The following is a 16,890-nucleotide window of genomic DNA, read 5'->3' as shown; positions in this document are numbered from 1 at the left end:
GGTTATTGGCTGTTGGACCAGCCTAGGACGGGGCCGTGTGCTCCCTGATGGGAGCTGGCCGTGCTGTCAGTCTCTCCCCAACCCCCCCTCCCCCCCCCCCGCAGATGCCAAGGCGACCCCTGTAGGAACTAATGGTCCCTTGGGCCGAGGTGATGGGCTGGTTGGTTCCTCAAGGCAGCTTTGGGGCTCTGAGGCCGCACTTGAGACACCCTGAGTGGATCTGAGAACTGGAGGGAGCCAGGCGCAGGAAGCAGAGGCCTTTGTGGGGGGCGGGGGTTGGTCTCCCGGGCACCCCCACGAGGTGCAGCGCCATCAGCTCGGCTTCCTTGCTCTAACGCGAGGGTGGAGGAGGTGGAACCGTCCGGCTGATTCATCCGCTGCACAATTCGAGGATGCTGGCGAGGTACACCCGCCGGACGCGCTCCTCCTGGGACTCTGAACGAGGGACGCGGAAGGGGTGTTGCCCAGAGACCACAGACCTGAGCCGATCTCCTCCTCACAGCCAGGCGGGGAGAGGGGCGCCCAGGTCAGGATTGGATCCATCCTGCCGGCGGTTGTCTCCCTCCCTCCCCCTGCACCCCCAGTTCCTAGGACTGAAGCCGGGATCCTCGGACAGTCCTGTCCTGTGATGAGCTGGGACTGGACTCTGCCTGCCAGGAAAGCGCCCTGGGCACCTGCCTCCGCACAGCGACCGCCCTCGCCGTCCAGGGCCCTGTGCAAATAACCGGGGCCCGAGGTGGCCTAAGCAGGAAGCTGCTGTCAGGAACTGAGAGTGGACAGCAAGGACAAGAGCCAAGAGGAAGTCACAGAGATCAGCTTAAAAATAACCCTCCTTTCCCTGTCTGTGGCGAACCTGGAGCCAAGTTCTGACGGCCTGGCTCGGGGCAATGTCAAAAAGATCTAGAAGCAAATCAGCAGAAGCCCATCTGGGGGCACGCCCGTGTCCTTATCAGCCTTAGCAAGCCCCCCCGCCAGAACCCTCTCTTCTCAGAAACTTCCGCCCAGCCAGCAGCTGTTTCCTCTCCTATATTTAAACAACCAAGTTAGTGAACCTGGGGAGAGTTGCTGCCCCAGGGGAAGAACTCAGCCTCGGGTGGAACCCTTGGGCACAGAATGACACTGTGGCCTTGTGGCCTGTGCTTGGCTCCTCCCCGGCTTCTGCTGCCTGAGTGGGGCCCAGAGTTCCTGAGAAGCCTCAAATTGGATTGTCTGTGCAGTGAGCCGTGGGGCCTGGGGGGTCTGCCAGATGGTTTTCTGGGTACAAGCAGTGTGTGATGCCTTCCAACACCAGGTGAGGTGAACAGGATCCTCCCACCCCCACCCCCAAAGCCAGAGATCCCTGAAATGACACCTATTTCACAGCCCCAGCCCTGAGCACAGTGCGTCGGACCCCAACGCCGCTCGTCTTGGAACATATTCGGGCATCCTGGCTATTTTTAGACCTGTTTCCACCCTTATCAAAAGGGAGCTGTTTGTTGAGAGGAACTGCCACAGCTTTAGGGGGACCTTTTCCTGATTCTGCTGGCTCCCCAGTCCCAGCTATTGTGGTTTCATCCCACCAAACACACACACACACACACACACACACACACACACACACACACACAAACACACCCCACTCGTCTCAGCACTGGCTCCCTAACCACCCACCTTGTGATAACAGAAAATATTGGTTGAGCAGTTGCTCAGATGTGCAGACCCGTCCTTTGTGCATCTTAACGCATCTCCTTGAGGCAGGTAGCACTGCTGCCCCATTTTCTAGGTAAGCAGACTGAGGTTACATGACTTCATCAAGAATACTCATGCAGTCCGTGGCAAAGCCAGGATTTGGATCCAAGCAGACTGAGACCTCTTAGCTACACCTGCACCAGCTGTTCGGAGGTAGCACTGTTGGGCCTTCGCCAGACACACTCGTACCGTCCTTGCGTCCCCAGAATCTGGTTTTCAGTGAGCCACACAGAGCTGATTCTTTGGTAATGATAGTACTATGGATTCTGCACCTACCTAGTTTATGCCAAACGCTTGCACATTATCTTAATCAGGATTTCCCAACTCAGCTCTGTTGACATTTTGGACCACATAATTCTTGACTGTGAAGAGCTGTCTATGCACTGTAGGGTGTTTAGCAGCATCCGTGGCCTCTAGACACTAAATGCCAAGAGCGCTAAGTCAGGACAATCGAACCTGTCTCTAGAGATTACCAGATGCTCCCGGGGTGGGGGGGGAATCATCCCCAGTTGAGAACTGCTGCTCTAAATGAGAAATCTGACATTCAGAGAGGTTAAGCGATTTCCCCATGGCCACAAGGCTGGCAGGCAGAAGAGACCAGTGGGACCCAGGTTTGCCTGACACCAAAACCAGCTACATGTCACTGTCTCATGCTCTCCCCTACTTCTGAATAAGGAAGGTGTGAACGTGGTACTGAAACCTATTTGTCCAGGAGCCGAAACATCGATCAACTGGTTCTCCACCCCCTACCCCCACCCCACAGCCCCAAGATGGTTCAAATTCTGAACTTACAACATCTGGCTCCTACTTAGCTGAGCAGCATCTAGATCTTAGACTTTCGAAGCTAAATCCTCTGAGACCTAGACCGCTCCGCCAAGCCTGGAATTTAAGCTCTTCTTTACACTCACATGTCCCCTCAGCATGCCATGAGCTTGGTTTGGATACCCACTGCACCGGTTCTTCTGGAACCTTGGAAAGGCTGCAGCCTTGAGAACTAGTGGCAGCTCTACCAGCAGTTTGCCGACAGCCACCATCTAGGAAAATGCTGAGGCCAGGCTCAAAATCCAAACTTCCGCCTGAGTCTCATCTCTCCTTCGAGTTCCGCTGGTTCATTGAGTAAAATCTTCATGGGCACAAAATGGACTGAATTTGCACAGTCTGCTACTTCCTGTGACACAGAAAGATGAGTAACTGGAGAGAGACAGCCAGGCATGTAAATGCAGAGTTGCCTACAGAAACCTAATTCATAGCAGAATTTAAACTACCCTGAGCCTCAATTCCTTGCATCATTTTTCATTCCCTCCCCTATTTTTTTCTCTTCTTTGCTGAACCCTGGTGGGCACAGTTACCTACCACTGTCAATGTATCATGGGTTAGGAAACAGGAACCACTTTCCACGCAGCCTTCCTCACGCACACACAACTCAAAGTAAGTTCTGCAGAAAACGAAATAAGTCGTCACAAAGAGTAGGTTCACTGCCAGAGTCTGCCCGCTTTCTTTTCTGAGGGAAATGAGAGCTCATAGCAGCTGCTACCCATGTTAGGAAAAGTCCAAAAGCCTCGGCGACCACGATAACTGTGTGGTTGGTAGCTGCTGTCTCACTGTTCCTCAAAAGCCCCCCCGCAGTGCTCCTCTGGCTCAGAGTCATCACAGAAGAATTTTCATCATGCGATCACAAGCTCAACAATCTCCCAAACGAGTCAGTGGGCAGATGGTGGCCAAAGGGCAAGAGTAAGTCTCCGTTTCCAGCGCAAGAATTTGAAACATTAGGATTTCCACTTGAAGCTTCTGTAATTTCTCTACTACGGTCACATAGGGGAGATGAAAGTTAGAGTGGTAAAGACGCGGAAGTGGACTCAGAGGAGCCAGCCAGCGTGAGAGATTGTTTTGGACTCAAGTCATTCATTTTTCAAACCTATTTAAAAAGCAGTGTTTTTCAAACCACAGATCTCAATCCGCTATAGAAGGAGGAAGTCAACTTGGTAGGTCATGATCAGAGTCTATTTTCAATTAAATGGAATGCAACTTATGTATCAGATTATGTTGCACATAATAAGAGTAATTTTTTTTCGCTTATGTTTGAGTGGATAGTGGATAGCCAACTAAAATGAATTGCCTTTGTTTTGCACCCTCACTGGAGTGTAACTAACATGCAAAAAACCTCACATACTTAATGTGCATGATGCGATCAAGTTTTGCTTGCATATACACCTGTGAAGCCATCACCACAATCAAGATAACGTATCCATTGCTCATCAAAGTTTCCTCATGCTCCTCTGTAATCCTGCCTTCCACGCACTAACTATGGATCTGTTCCCCGTTACTACAGTTTGTATGTTGTAGAAAATGATATAAATGGGGTCACATAGTAACCTTAAAAGAGTACTTTTAAAAAGAGTAAGTATGCACTCTTTTTGCGTCTGGCTTTTGTTCGGTAGCGTAATTTTGAGGGGGATGCACCTGTTGTGTGCATCAGTGGTTCATTGTGACTGCTGTGTAGGAGTCCGTTGTACAGATCGATCACAATTTGCTTATGCATTCACCTGGTGATGGACATCTGGCTTGTTCCCAGTTCGGGAATATTACAAATAAAAGTGCCATAAACATTCACATACAAGTTTTTTCTGTGGACATATGTTTTCTTGGGTAAATACCTGGTTATAGAATGACAGACTCATATGGTAGATGTATATTTAGCTTCCTCAGAAACTCCCAACCCATATTGTAAAATGATTTTACCATTTTATGCTCCCACACGTAATGAACCACAGTTCCGTTCTGCTACCTGACTCTTTGCCAGGGCTTGGAATAGTCACTCGATTTAATTTTAGCCTTTCTAGTGGTTACACAATAGTATCTCATTTTAATGAGCATATCCCGAATGACCAGCGAGGTTGAGCATCTCTTCAGATGCTTCTTTGACATCTGATGCTTATTTGTGTATCTTCTTTGGTGAAGTGACTCTTGAAATTTTTGCCCATTTTTAATTGGATTACCCATCTTTCTATGGGGTCGTTGTTAGAGTTCTTTATATATTTTAGCCACATGTCCTTTGTTGGATATACATTCTGCAAATATTTTCTCCCAGTCTTTAGCTAACCTCTTTTTGGGGGGAAGGGGGGTACACACATGCGGCATATGGAGATTCCCAGGCTAGGGATCAAATCGGAGCTGCAGCCACTGGCCTACACCACAGCCAAAGCAATGCCAGATCCGAGCTGTGTCTATGACTTACACCATAGCTCATGGCAACACCAGATCCTTAACCCACTTGAGCGAGGCCAGGGATCAAACCCACATCCTCATGGGTACTGGTCAGATTCATTTCTGCTGCACCACAATGGGAACTTCCAAGTTTTCTATTCTTTTATATTGCAGTGTCTAATCTGTTCATCTCATCCAGTGTATTTTTCATCTCAGACGCTGTCATTTTCCTCGCTAGGATTCTATTCGGGTCTTTTAAGTATTTTCTGCATCTTTACTTAACAGGCTCAAACTTTGCCTTCTTGAACATATATTATAATGTATTATAACTAGTATTCTAACCTTTGTCTATGAATTCTATCATTTGTGTTATTTCTGGGTCTGTTTCTCTTGATTGTATTTCTCATTATTGGTCTTGTTCCTGCTTCTTTATGTGGCGGGTCCCTTTTTGATTGTATTCCAGGTCCTGTGAATTTTACCTTGTTAGTGCTAGATATTTTGGTATTCTTTGACCTTGTTCTGGGTAAGTTACCTGGAAAAGGTTTCATCCTTTCCAGGCTTGCTTTTAAACTCTGTTCAGTAAGACCAGAGATGCTTTTAGTCTGGGACTAATTTTATCCTACACTGAGAAGAAGGATTCAAACCAAAAGCCTATTCATTTGAAGATTTCCACTCTGGCTAGAAGAAGCAGGAACTCTTCTGGTCCAGTACGCTGCTCCTTTGGGGAGGTTCTCTGCAGCTTCGGGCAGTTTCCCCATCTACACTTGCTGAGCAATATTCAGCTGAAGCCTGGAGGGAGGGAGACGCTCTGCAGATCTGCAGAGCTGTTGCTCCCAAGCCCTCCGTGTTTGGTACTCTCTCCTGCAGACTCTAGCCCGCCTTACCCTCTCCATACTTCCACCTCTATCTCCTCCATCACCAGGCTCTGCCTGGCTTTCTCCTCCCTGCTTCGCAGCCTAAAAATTCTCCCAGAAGCAAGATGGGAGTAGCTATGGAGGCCACTTCATTGGTTTGGCCTCTCTCAGGCACCACTGGCTGCACAGCTTGATATTCAGTGTTCAGATATCATTGTTTCATTTATTTTGTTCAGTTTATTAATTGTTTCAGGCAGGAACATAAATCTGGTTCCTTTTATTCCATCTTATTTGGAATTAAAAGTACAATGTGGTTTTTTGTTTGTTTGTTTGTTTGTCTTTTTAGGGCCACACCCGCAGCATATGGAAGTTCCCAGTCTACGGGTCAAATTGGAGCTGTAGCTGCCAGCTTACACCACAGACAAGCAACACTGGATCCTTAACCCACTGAGGGAGGCCAGGGATCGAACCTGCATTCTCATGGCTACTAGTAGTGTTCATTACTGCTGAGCCACAGTGGGAGCTCCTGCATTACCATTTTTAAGCACACAGTTCAGTGCTATTAACTACTCTCTCATTGTCGTACAAGCCTCACACCATCCATCTTCAGAACTTTTCATCTTGTAAGACTGAAACTGTACCCATTAAACAGAAACTCCCCATTCCCCACCCCAGCTCCTGGCAACCAGCGCTCACTTTCTGTCTTTATGAATGTGACTACTCTAGGTATTTCTCCTCTCCCTCCTCTCTTTATTTTTATTTATTTATTTATTTATTGTCCTTTTAGGGCCGCACCCACGGCATATGGAGGTTCCCAGGCTAGGGGTCCAATTGGAACTGTAGCTGCCGGCCTACACCACAGCCACAGGAACTCGGGATCCGAACCACATCTATGATCCACACCACAGCTCACAGCAACGCTGGATCCTTAACCCACTGAGCGAGCCCAGGGATTGAACCCACAACCTCATGGTTCCTAGTCGGATTCGTTAACCACTGAGCCACGACGGGAAATCCTCCCTCTTTTAAGTCATATCCATACGCTTTGCTTTTTCCTTATAAACCCAACGCAGTTCCCACTCTCTCCTCCTGGAAGCAGGATCTGCTTAATCTCTTCCCTTAGCTAAGCTATCTCCAATTCAATGGTTGTCTGCAGCCCTTAAAGGATTTTTAAAATTGTTAACGAATAAGATAATTTAAGAATAACGCCAAAAAGTACGGCAATGTGTATTATAATAATATTTTCTCTCCTGTCCTTCAGCCAACCCAAACGTCCACAGGTCTTAGCCAACCATTGTTAACAATTGACAGTGCCCTTGCCTGGAGCTGCTCTACGCGTACATGGCATTTCATGGCACAGCACACCGGTGAATAGTAGATACTCTGGAGTCTCAAGGCCTGGGTTTGAACCCTGGTTTTGCCACTTAGCTGGGTGACCTTGAGCAAGTTATTTAATTCCTCCAGGCTTTGATTTCTTCATATAAAATTGAGATATTTGTATCCATTTTGTAGGACTGCGCTGAAGATTGTTATGAAGCTAAAGCTCTTTGAGCGATGCCTTGTGTCTAATAAGCCTCTGCAGTTACTGTGCATTTCTATTATTGTTATTATGTGTGTGTGTGTATCTTTGTTTCACCAGTGGGATCATGCTGTGCATTCTGTTCAGCAGGCTCCTTTCATGGTCATACCCCAGGTATCTTTCAATATTAATACAGCCTCACTCATTGTGATGACAACAGAGCATTCTGCAGCATGGTTGTAAAAGCTGGAGTTGCTTTTTCAATCCAGGAATGACAGTGACGTGACAGTGACGTGACGGCACATCACAGAAGATGTCCCGAGGTGACAGTCTTGGGGGGTGAGGGATGACCCATCAGAACGGGGGTTTGCTTTGGTCAGCGCTGAGCTCCTCCAGGGCGGGACTCATTTCCTTCTCAGCTCGGAGAGCTGGCGATTACACCGTGTCTCTCGCAGAGGCTTGGCCTCCACAGGGGCTGTTCTCAATTCTTCTGAGTCGAGGAGAAGAAGTGAGGAAGCGAGTCAACAACCCAGTTTCCCAGCAGCCTCGTTCCAAACAGGGTTTTCGGGCGGGCCCTTGAAAAGAATGTCATCTCTTTCCCGCCCCTTCCCATGACCGGGAGCAGAAAGGGCTGAGCCCTCAGGGAAAGACGGTGTAGAACCTGGTGGGAAAGGAGCCTCCGAGAGCACAGGAGTGATGGGAGGATAAAAGACATACATGGACCAGCTCGTGAGTGTGCGCGTGTGCGTGTGCACACATGCGCGCGCATGGCCTCGATGCCGTGACATCTTCCCTCCTTCTCCGCCCCTATTTGCTCTCCCATCACTTTCTGCTCATCTAGGAGCCAGAGTATAAAGACAATGAACAGTCAAGACTCTCTAGAAGGAAAACACAACACAGCTGTCAGGAAACCCAGGGACCTGAATGTCAAGGGAACACCCAGCTCACAGGAAATTATAGTGTCAGGCTCTCAGGACTACATTCGGGAGCCTGGCTCGGCTCCCCATCAGCTTCATGGTTCAACCTTTCTGTCCCACGATTTCCCCATTTGTATTTCTTAATATATTTTTAGAGCCACACCCACAGCATATAAAAGTTCCCAGGCTAGGGGTCCAATGGAGCTACAGCTGCCAGCCTACACCCCAGCCACAGCAATGCAGGATCCGAGCCACATCTGCAACCTACACCACAGCTCTCAGAAACGCCGGATCCTTAACCCACTGAGCGAGGCCAGGGATCAAATCTGCCACCTCATGGTTCCTAGTCCGATTCGTTTCCGCTGCGCCATGACGGGAACTGCTGATTTCCTCATTTTTAAAATGACGAAGATAACATCCATTTTACCAAGTCATTTTGAGGCTGAAATGAATTAACCTTCGTCAAACACCCCCACCAGTGCCTGACACCAGAAAAGCTCTGAGTAAATGTCACCTATTATTATCATTGTATTTAAATGTACTCTACTCCCCCACCTCTAAACCCCAGTTTCCTTTTGTGTCAACTCCAGAAAGCTTCATCTGTTGAAAGAGAAACCGCAGAAAAACTATCACAGAGGTCTAGCAGAAGAAACAATTTATCATTTTTAGAAATTTTGCCGGAAGAGAGGGTCTGAGCCATTTCAGGGACCATCTGATTAGATCCTGCAAAGCAAGAGGCACAGAGATCCCTCTGGACTTTTGAAATCAGATGGGCATTTATTCAACACATTCCTGCACGGGGTAGTTTACAAGATGAAACTAACACGGCCAAGGGACCCAGCAATCCAGGAACTTCCCACTTAAAATGGTCATCAGAGGCAGGACTAATGTCAAGGTGAATTGAAGGTCAGGTCTTGAATGTTCCTTGTTTTACTGAAAGTCATGATTCACATACTCACTGAGGCTTCATGCTACTTGAAGGCTGATCACTCCTGGTCAGGATGTACTTGTTTTCTAGACGTTACCACATGAGACTGACTAGTATTTCCTTCTCCAGACCGATGTGTCCTGTGGGGTGTCTCCAAAAGAGGAGAATCAAAAAGGAATAAAAACGAGGCTGGCCGTGGAGCCATAGAAATCCAGCTGTCTTCTCCCAGCTTCTGGACACACAACGGCTTCATTGTGTATGGAGAAAAAAAAAAAAAAAAATGGAACTGAAGCTTTCCTGCAAGCATTTTTGAACTTGGACCTCCAGTGCATAGATTAGCAGAGCCAGCTCCCAGCCCAGGCACCCCCTCCTCTTCTCCTCTCCTCTCCATCTTTGCAAGAGAATTCAGTTCCATTTAAGTCCAAGGGACACGGCAAAAACAGCCCTCCAAACAGCACTTCCATTTTTGGCAATGGGATCCTTCAGACAGTGAGCAATAGCCCTTCAGCTCGCAGGCCCTTCAGATTCTGAACCTTGTACACGAGTTTCCTCTGCTCACTTCAGAGATGGGCCTAAAGAGGTGGGGTTCACTCTGCAGTCATTTTTTAAGGCAAAAAACCCACACATACCAGCAAAAGGAACGGAGTCACTGATTTTTAACACCAGAAGGACATTGTCCAGCACCAATCAACGCTCCCATTTTTCAGATGAAGAAACTGAGGCCCAAGAGGTTAACAACTCAAGCAGCACTTTGAGAGGCATCCCCAGGACAAACCATCTTAGGACACTGGAGAGGCTACAAGCCACGCCCTCGTCACCCTATTTACTTGCATTATTAACTTGCTATTAACACATACGAGTCAATTGTTTTATCGTCAGTCCTGTACTCAGGAAAAGGAAGCAAAACTTAACACTATAAGAGTTCATAGGGGCTGGTTATTTTTCTTTTCCCTGAATTCACCACATCTCTCATACACCTCATCCCTGGCCATGAAATAATAAAGCATTCTTTTTGTCACTTTGGTTCAAACTTTTAGTCACGGTCATGACTTTTTGACGCACCGAGCGCTGTTAATTATTCCTTTGAATGGTCCGTCTATCTCTCAGCGGACATTTATCATCTGCTGTGAGCCAAGAACTATCCCTTTCCACCGGGATACCTTCCTTTGCTCTGTGTTCCTTCTGTCCTCACCGCAATCCCAGGTTTTATCCCCTTCCAACTGATTAGCATTTGCAAGAACGACCGGGCTGCCTCCAGACCAACTTCTCTGTCTCCAACATGTCAAGACTGATGAATTTCCCTTGAACGATTCCTGGTCCTGCTGGCCTTCGGCTCCTCGGCCTACAGCTGCTTTCTTCCTATTATGCGCCAACGCAGGTCCGATTTCTTCCCCCTGGTTTTCACACTTTCCTGTAATCACCTTAGCGCTCCCAATATATTTCCCCACTATTCTCACCTAACTCTTCCTGAACTGATGAGATGTCACGCATCCTTCAAGGCCTGGGGTCAACTTCCCTCTACTCTCTGAAAAGTTCCTCTGCCCCACATCAGAATATCGACTCCCTCTCCGACCTCCCTGGACACTCGGTGCTAGTACAAGCCAGCTTAGGTTGCTCTGTGGTTAGTTGTTCATCCGCTAGCTCCTTACCTGGACTCTGAGCTCTCTGAACACAGGGACCATCCTTCTATGTCGAATTCCAACGTCCAGCAGAGCGTAGGTGCTCAGTAATGTCCCTCGGGGTATGAAGGAATAGCTCCTAGCATGGCACTGAGGCCTCCGCAGGTGCTGAGCACCTGAAGGTAAACCTGACGCCAGGGCTCAACACCCAGGGATGCAGACAGGGATGTAAATAGCAGTTATGACACCAAAACTGCGTTCATAAGAGCGCTGCTGTTTAAAGGGAAACTTCCCTTTTCGGGTAACCTAGGCCAAAGAGGCTCAAAGTCCAGGCCGCACTTTGAAAGTTGTCCCCAGGACAGGCTGTCCCAGGACATAAGAGAGTTCTCCTTTCAAGGGGGACCTTCCCTTTTAGACACGTGATTTTCAAGAATTAGAGAGAAGGGTGTCTGAACTCACTCATAAATGTTAAGAAACAAAAATATTATGGTTCCGAGAGAAACAGGCTCCCTCAGGCCTAAGGAAGACAGACCTAATCTGGACTTGATGTATTTTTATAAAAATGAAGACAGTTTAATTAGCATGGGGGGGTGGCTATGATAACCAGGATGCAAATGGATCTAATCTCTTTCATTGAACTACTTTAATTATTACTCATTTATTCAGAAGGATGTTCTGCCCGTGCCTCTACCAGAATGGCCCTCTTATTATTTTCCTTAAATCCTTTCCTTAAGGTGGACTATGAGAAAGAGGTTCCTGATAAGGAGCCCTTTTACTGTGGCTGCGGAATCAGTCTGCTCCCCGCATCTGGCCCAACAAATGTCAAAACATACACGGCGTACTACTTTGCACTTTGTCCCAAAAGCCTTTCTTCATTTTTGATGTCCCAGAAACCAACACCACTGGGTCTCCTTTGGGCTGAGAACCATTCTGTCTACAAAATAACTGTGACATCTACAGCCATTGACATGCATTTAGAGAAAAGTTCTCAAGAATTAAAGAACTGAAGTTCCATAAAACATGTTTTTCATCTAAAGGCACTGGAGAATAAAAAAGGTTCCCAGGACCTCTGGCTTTCCTCCAGGAAAGGACCGTCACACCACAGAGGAATTGGATGTTTGCCTAGTGGCCTTGGGAGTGATCTGAAATTTATATATTTTTTCAAATAGATGCCCTGCCCAGGGACCTGGCCACAGGAGCATTTTCCCAGTCTACAGCACAGAAGTCACGTGATATTCACGCTCCTCGGCAAGCGTTCCTACATTCTACACCCCAGCGAGCCTGATCTTCAGGTCCAGTTTCTCCCACTTGAGACTCGCTTCGCCAATGGCAGTGCTCTCCCTCCGCTTAGCAGAAGGTCCTTGCCCTGGAGATGCAATATTCCCTTCAGTTCTGTTCAGCTAATTTGAACAGATGTTATCAATATGCCAAAAATTATGTTTAGCCACTGGAAATTAAACAAAAGAAGGAGATCTGGTCTCTGATCTTGAAGCGCTTGCAGGCGATTGCTGTATCATATAATGTCTAAACCAAATGGCACAAACTGGGTGGCGGTGGAGGCACCAGCACTCAGAAGAGAGAATCACAACCCAACATGAGGGTTTGGGCGATGCCTCCTGGAGAAGATGACGTTGGAAATGACATTCTTAAAGAAAGAATTGTAAGAGTTCAATCGTAAAAAGGTAAGGCTGTTCTTGGCAGAGGAAACAATATAAGCAGAGGTACAGCAGTATCGAGAGAAGGGCTGTGATTAAGAAGCACACACAGGGAGTTCCCGTCGTGGTGCAGCAGGAACAAATCTGACTAGGTACTGTGAGGTCACGGGTTCGATCCCTGCCCTTGCTCTGTGGGTTCAGGATCTGGCGTTGCCGTGAGCTGTGGTGTAGGTTGCAGATGCGGCTCGGATCCTGTGTTGCTGTGGCTCTGGCGTCGGCCAGCAGCTGTAGCTCCAATTGGACCCCTGGCCTGGGAACCTTCATATGCCTCGGGTACGGCTCTAAAAAAAAAAAGCAAAAGAAAAGAAGACGTACACACAGTTAAGAAGTTATAAAAGAAGAACAAGCTGGAAGGTCGGCACAGAGGTGAGGCAAGTGAGAGTAAATTTAGAGAAGATAGGATGTGGAGAACTTTGGATGAACTGCTAAAGAGTTTGGACTTTCTTCAGTACATAATGGGTACCCATTGGTGAGTTTGGCTTATGTAGGAAGTTGTTTGGGTAGATAGTATTTATTAAACTTACCTTGTAATTTTATTATCAATAAAGTAGCATTCATTTTATTTAAAAACAACTAGGAACAACAACCCCAGATATCCAAAGGAGTCTTAAAAAAAAAAAAAAGAAAGATGCTGGAGGTTTCCTACTTCATGATTTCAAAACTCAATAGAGATCTACAATAATCAAAACATGATACTGGCATGAAAATAGACACAGAGATCAAGGGGATGGAATGGACATCCCAGCAATAAACCCTCTCATATATGGTCAAATGATTATTTTTTAGGGCCACACCTGCGGCATATGGAAGTTCCCAGGCTAGGGGTTCAGTTGGAGCTGCAGCTGAGGCCTATGCCAGAGCCAGAGCAATGCAGGATCCAGGCCACATCTGTGACCTAAGCCACAGCTTGCAGCAATGCTGGATCCTGAGCAAGCCCAAGGATCGAACCTGCATCCTCATGGGTACTAGTTGAGCTCTTAACCAGCCGAGCCACAAGGGGAACTCTGGTCAAATGACTTTGACAAGGCTGTGAAAACCATTCAATGAGGAAAGAACAATATTTTCAGCAAAGGGTGTTGGAAAAATTAGAAATTCACATACAAAAGAATTAAGTTAGACCTTTTAGCTATAACACAAAAATTAACTCAAAATGGATCAAAGATCTAAATATAAGAACTAAAACTAGGAGTAGTTCCCGTCGTGGCTCAGTGGTTAATGAATCTGACTAGGAACCATGAAGCTGTGGGTTCGATCCCTGGCCTCACTAGTGGGTTGGGCATCCAGCGTTGCCATGAGCTGTGGTGTGGGTCTTGGACATGGCTCAGATCTGGCGTTGCTGTGGCTGTGGTGTAGGCCGGCACCTGCAGCTCCAATTCAACCCCTAGCCTGGGAGCCTCCATATGTCGTGGGTGTGGCCCTAAAAAAAAAAAAAAAGGCAAAAAAAAAAAAAAAGAACTAAAACTATAAGACTCCCGGATGAAAATGTGGGGGAAAGCTTCATGACATTGGATTTGGCAGTGATGTCTTGAATATGACACAAAAGCATAGCAATAAAAGAAAAATGGCTAAATCATACTATGCCAAAATTAAAAACTTTTGTGCATCAAAGGACACTATTAAGACAGTATAAATGCAACCCGTGGAACTGGAGAAAATTTTTGCAAATCATCTATCTATCTCATAAGACGTTAATGTATAAATATATAAAGAACTCCTACAACTCAACGACATAGAAACAATGAAATTTAAACTGAGTTGGGTAGACATTTCTCCAAAGAAGATACACAAATTGCCAATAAGCACATGAAAAGATGCTCCGCATCATCATGAGAGAAATGCAGAGCAAAATCACAGTGAGATTCCACTTCATACCCAGTAGGACGGCTCTTACCAAAACAGAGCAAAACACGCAAACGAATGAAGAAATCAAAAAATAACAAATGTTGATGAGGGTACAGAGAAATAAGAACCCTCGTGCACTGCTGATGGGAATGTACGAAACAGTATGGCAGTTCCTCAAAAGATTAAAAATGGAATTACCATATCACCCAGCAATTCCATGTCTGGGTATATCCCCAAAGGAATTGAAAGCAGAGACGCAAACAGATATTTGTACACTTATGCTCAGAGCAGTGTTACTTACGATAGAGGGACTATAGAAGCAACCCAAATGTCCACCAGCACATAGACGGAGAAACAAAATGCTGTATATGCGTACAAAGAAACATTACTTAGCTCAAAAAAGGAAATTCTCATATAGGCTCCAAGCAGGGATGAACCTTGAGGGTATTATACTGAGTGAAATAAGGCAGTCACAAAAGGACAAGTGCTGTATGATTCCACCGATATGAAGTCCTAAGAGCAGTCAACAAATTCATAGAGACGGAAAGTGGAATGAAGGTGGCGAAGGAGGTGGGAAGAGGGATTTAGTGTTGAATGGGTGTGCAGTTTCAGTTTGGGAAGATGAAAACATTTTGGAGATGGATGGTGGTCGTTTCACAACAATATAAATGTACAGAATGCCACAGAACTGCTACTTAATATAGCTACAATAGTACATTTTATGTTTTTTAAATTTTACCGCCAAAAAAACATAGGAACACTCAAAAGGAAGAATTACTCCTAATCTCACACAACAGTCTCAATTTCCAGTATCAACACAACACTCTGGAGTAGTGAATGGAGGAATACGTGACATGGTTCAATTTGCATTGAAGGTAGTTTCCTCTGACTTCTAGAAAGGAGGATGGTTGTAAGCAGGACAAAATGCAAGGCAGGGATGGCGTTTTCATTGTGGTTCAGTGGAAATGAATCTGACTAATAAAAATGAGGCTGCGGGTTCGATCCCTGGCCTCGCTCAGTGGGTTCAGGATCCTGAGTTGCTGTGGCTGTGGTGTAGGCCGGCATCTGTAGCTTTGATTCGACCCCTGGCCTGGGAACCTCCATGTGCCGTGGGTGTGGCCCTAAAAAAAAAAAAAAAAAAAAAAGACCAAAAAAAGAAAGAAAGTTGAAGGAAGATCAAGGAGCAGATAGTGCAACTGCAGGACTAGCTGCTCCCTCACACTAAGGAGATGAGAGGCCTATAAAACATCTAAGACCCCGAGAAAAGAATAGCCTCAGAGATGCTGTGGAAATGGGGAGCCTCAAGATGCTGTGAGTGCCTGCAATAAAACTGGGTCTGGTTTTGAGACGTTCCCGAAGTCAAAATTGAAAGAGACAGGAACATGGCCAGTGCCTTCCCAAGAAACATCTGAAGAGGAGAAGCAAGATACAAATACTAAAGGGTCTGCATCACCAGGGCACCGTCATTCTACCAGCATGCCCTTCTTAAATAGCCCTCTAACGTGGGGCCGGTGCAAAGGTCAGACCAAGGAGAAGTGGCCGTGGGGCTCCTTCCTTCCATGGGAGGGGAAGGGGCAGTGCCGGATAGAGGTGGGGGCATCACGAAGCTGCCTAATGGCATCCCCGTGTTTGATGACGTGCCAGGCAGTCGCTGAGAGAGGAAGTGGAGGGCGGTGTAGAGAGTTTGAAGGGAGAAAGGAAGTTCAAGAACAGTCATCTGAGGGTGGGAAAATTTTATTTAAAGAAGTGCAGGCTTCATGCAACACAGTCACGTGAATGCCCTTTCCTCTGTGACTTGTGTCGCCAAGGGAGCATCTCTTACGCTCACACTTAACAGTACTGGACATGTTTGACCACATCCAGGCAAGTTCCTCAAGTCAAAAATTATTATCATGAGTGCTTTTTTTTTTTCTCAGTAACCGTGGATAAATCAAAGAACAAAACACAATTTTCCCAGTCTCTAGCATCTCTGAGAGATCCTTTTAAATTCCTAATTCTCCGAGGAAATTCTCCAGACACTCACATGCAAGAGTCAACCAGAGCTGCCTTGACTCAACAGTATTGATTCTCACAATATCTTACCAGGTATATTGCTTGCAGATTTGTGTTTATCTCACTCGCTGGAGGAAAACAGGAACCAGCCCTTCTGCTATGCCAGGTAACTGTGTGGATGCAAATGTCTCCTCCTTCACAAACGCAGTTTCCTCCTGATAAAACATTAAAAAATATCATTTGGAATGTGATGGGAACCTGAAATTGAAAGTCTGTTTGTAGGTTTCCCCCATAGGGTTATAATACCTGGAATCATTCTAAAGACATTCTTTCTGCCACACACACACACACACACACACACACACACACACACAGAGCACAGGTTAAGAGTTTTTTGCTAACCCAACTGTGATATGGAGTTTTGATGGGTATTTTTGCTAATGAACCAAAAAAGATTAAAGTTACTCTGTATGAACTCAGATGTCTATATATCTTTAATCTTACAATCAGAGAAGAGCTTGATATTTCTGTTATTGTTGGTTTTTTTAGGGCCACACTTGTGGCTTCTGGAA

General features: G+C 46.3%; 1 protein-coding gene across 2 annotated transcripts in view; it reads right to left on the bottom strand.

Moving 5' to 3' along the window:
• Positions 1-16,890, bottom strand: part of TMIGD3 (transmembrane and immunoglobulin domain containing 3) — a 56,749-nt gene that overhangs the window by 28,770 nt on the left and 11,089 nt on the right. For both annotated transcript variants that reach the window (NM_001243436.2, NM_001302771.1), the window contains exon 2: positions 16,409-16,533. The gene's annotated coding sequence lies outside the window, so the exon portion shown is untranslated. The remainder of the gene's footprint in view (positions 1-16,408; positions 16,534-16,890) is intronic.

This window comes from Sus scrofa, chromosome 4 (assembly GCF_054392235.1).
Source record: "Sus scrofa isolate SSC_HxYL_T2T_F1_AM1 chromosome 4, Sscrofa_HxYL_maternal_Yorkshire_Landrace_v2.0, whole genome shotgun sequence".
NCBI lineage: Eukaryota > Metazoa > Chordata > Mammalia > Artiodactyla > Suidae > Sus > Sus scrofa.
This window is presented reverse-complemented; position numbering and strand designations above follow the sequence as displayed.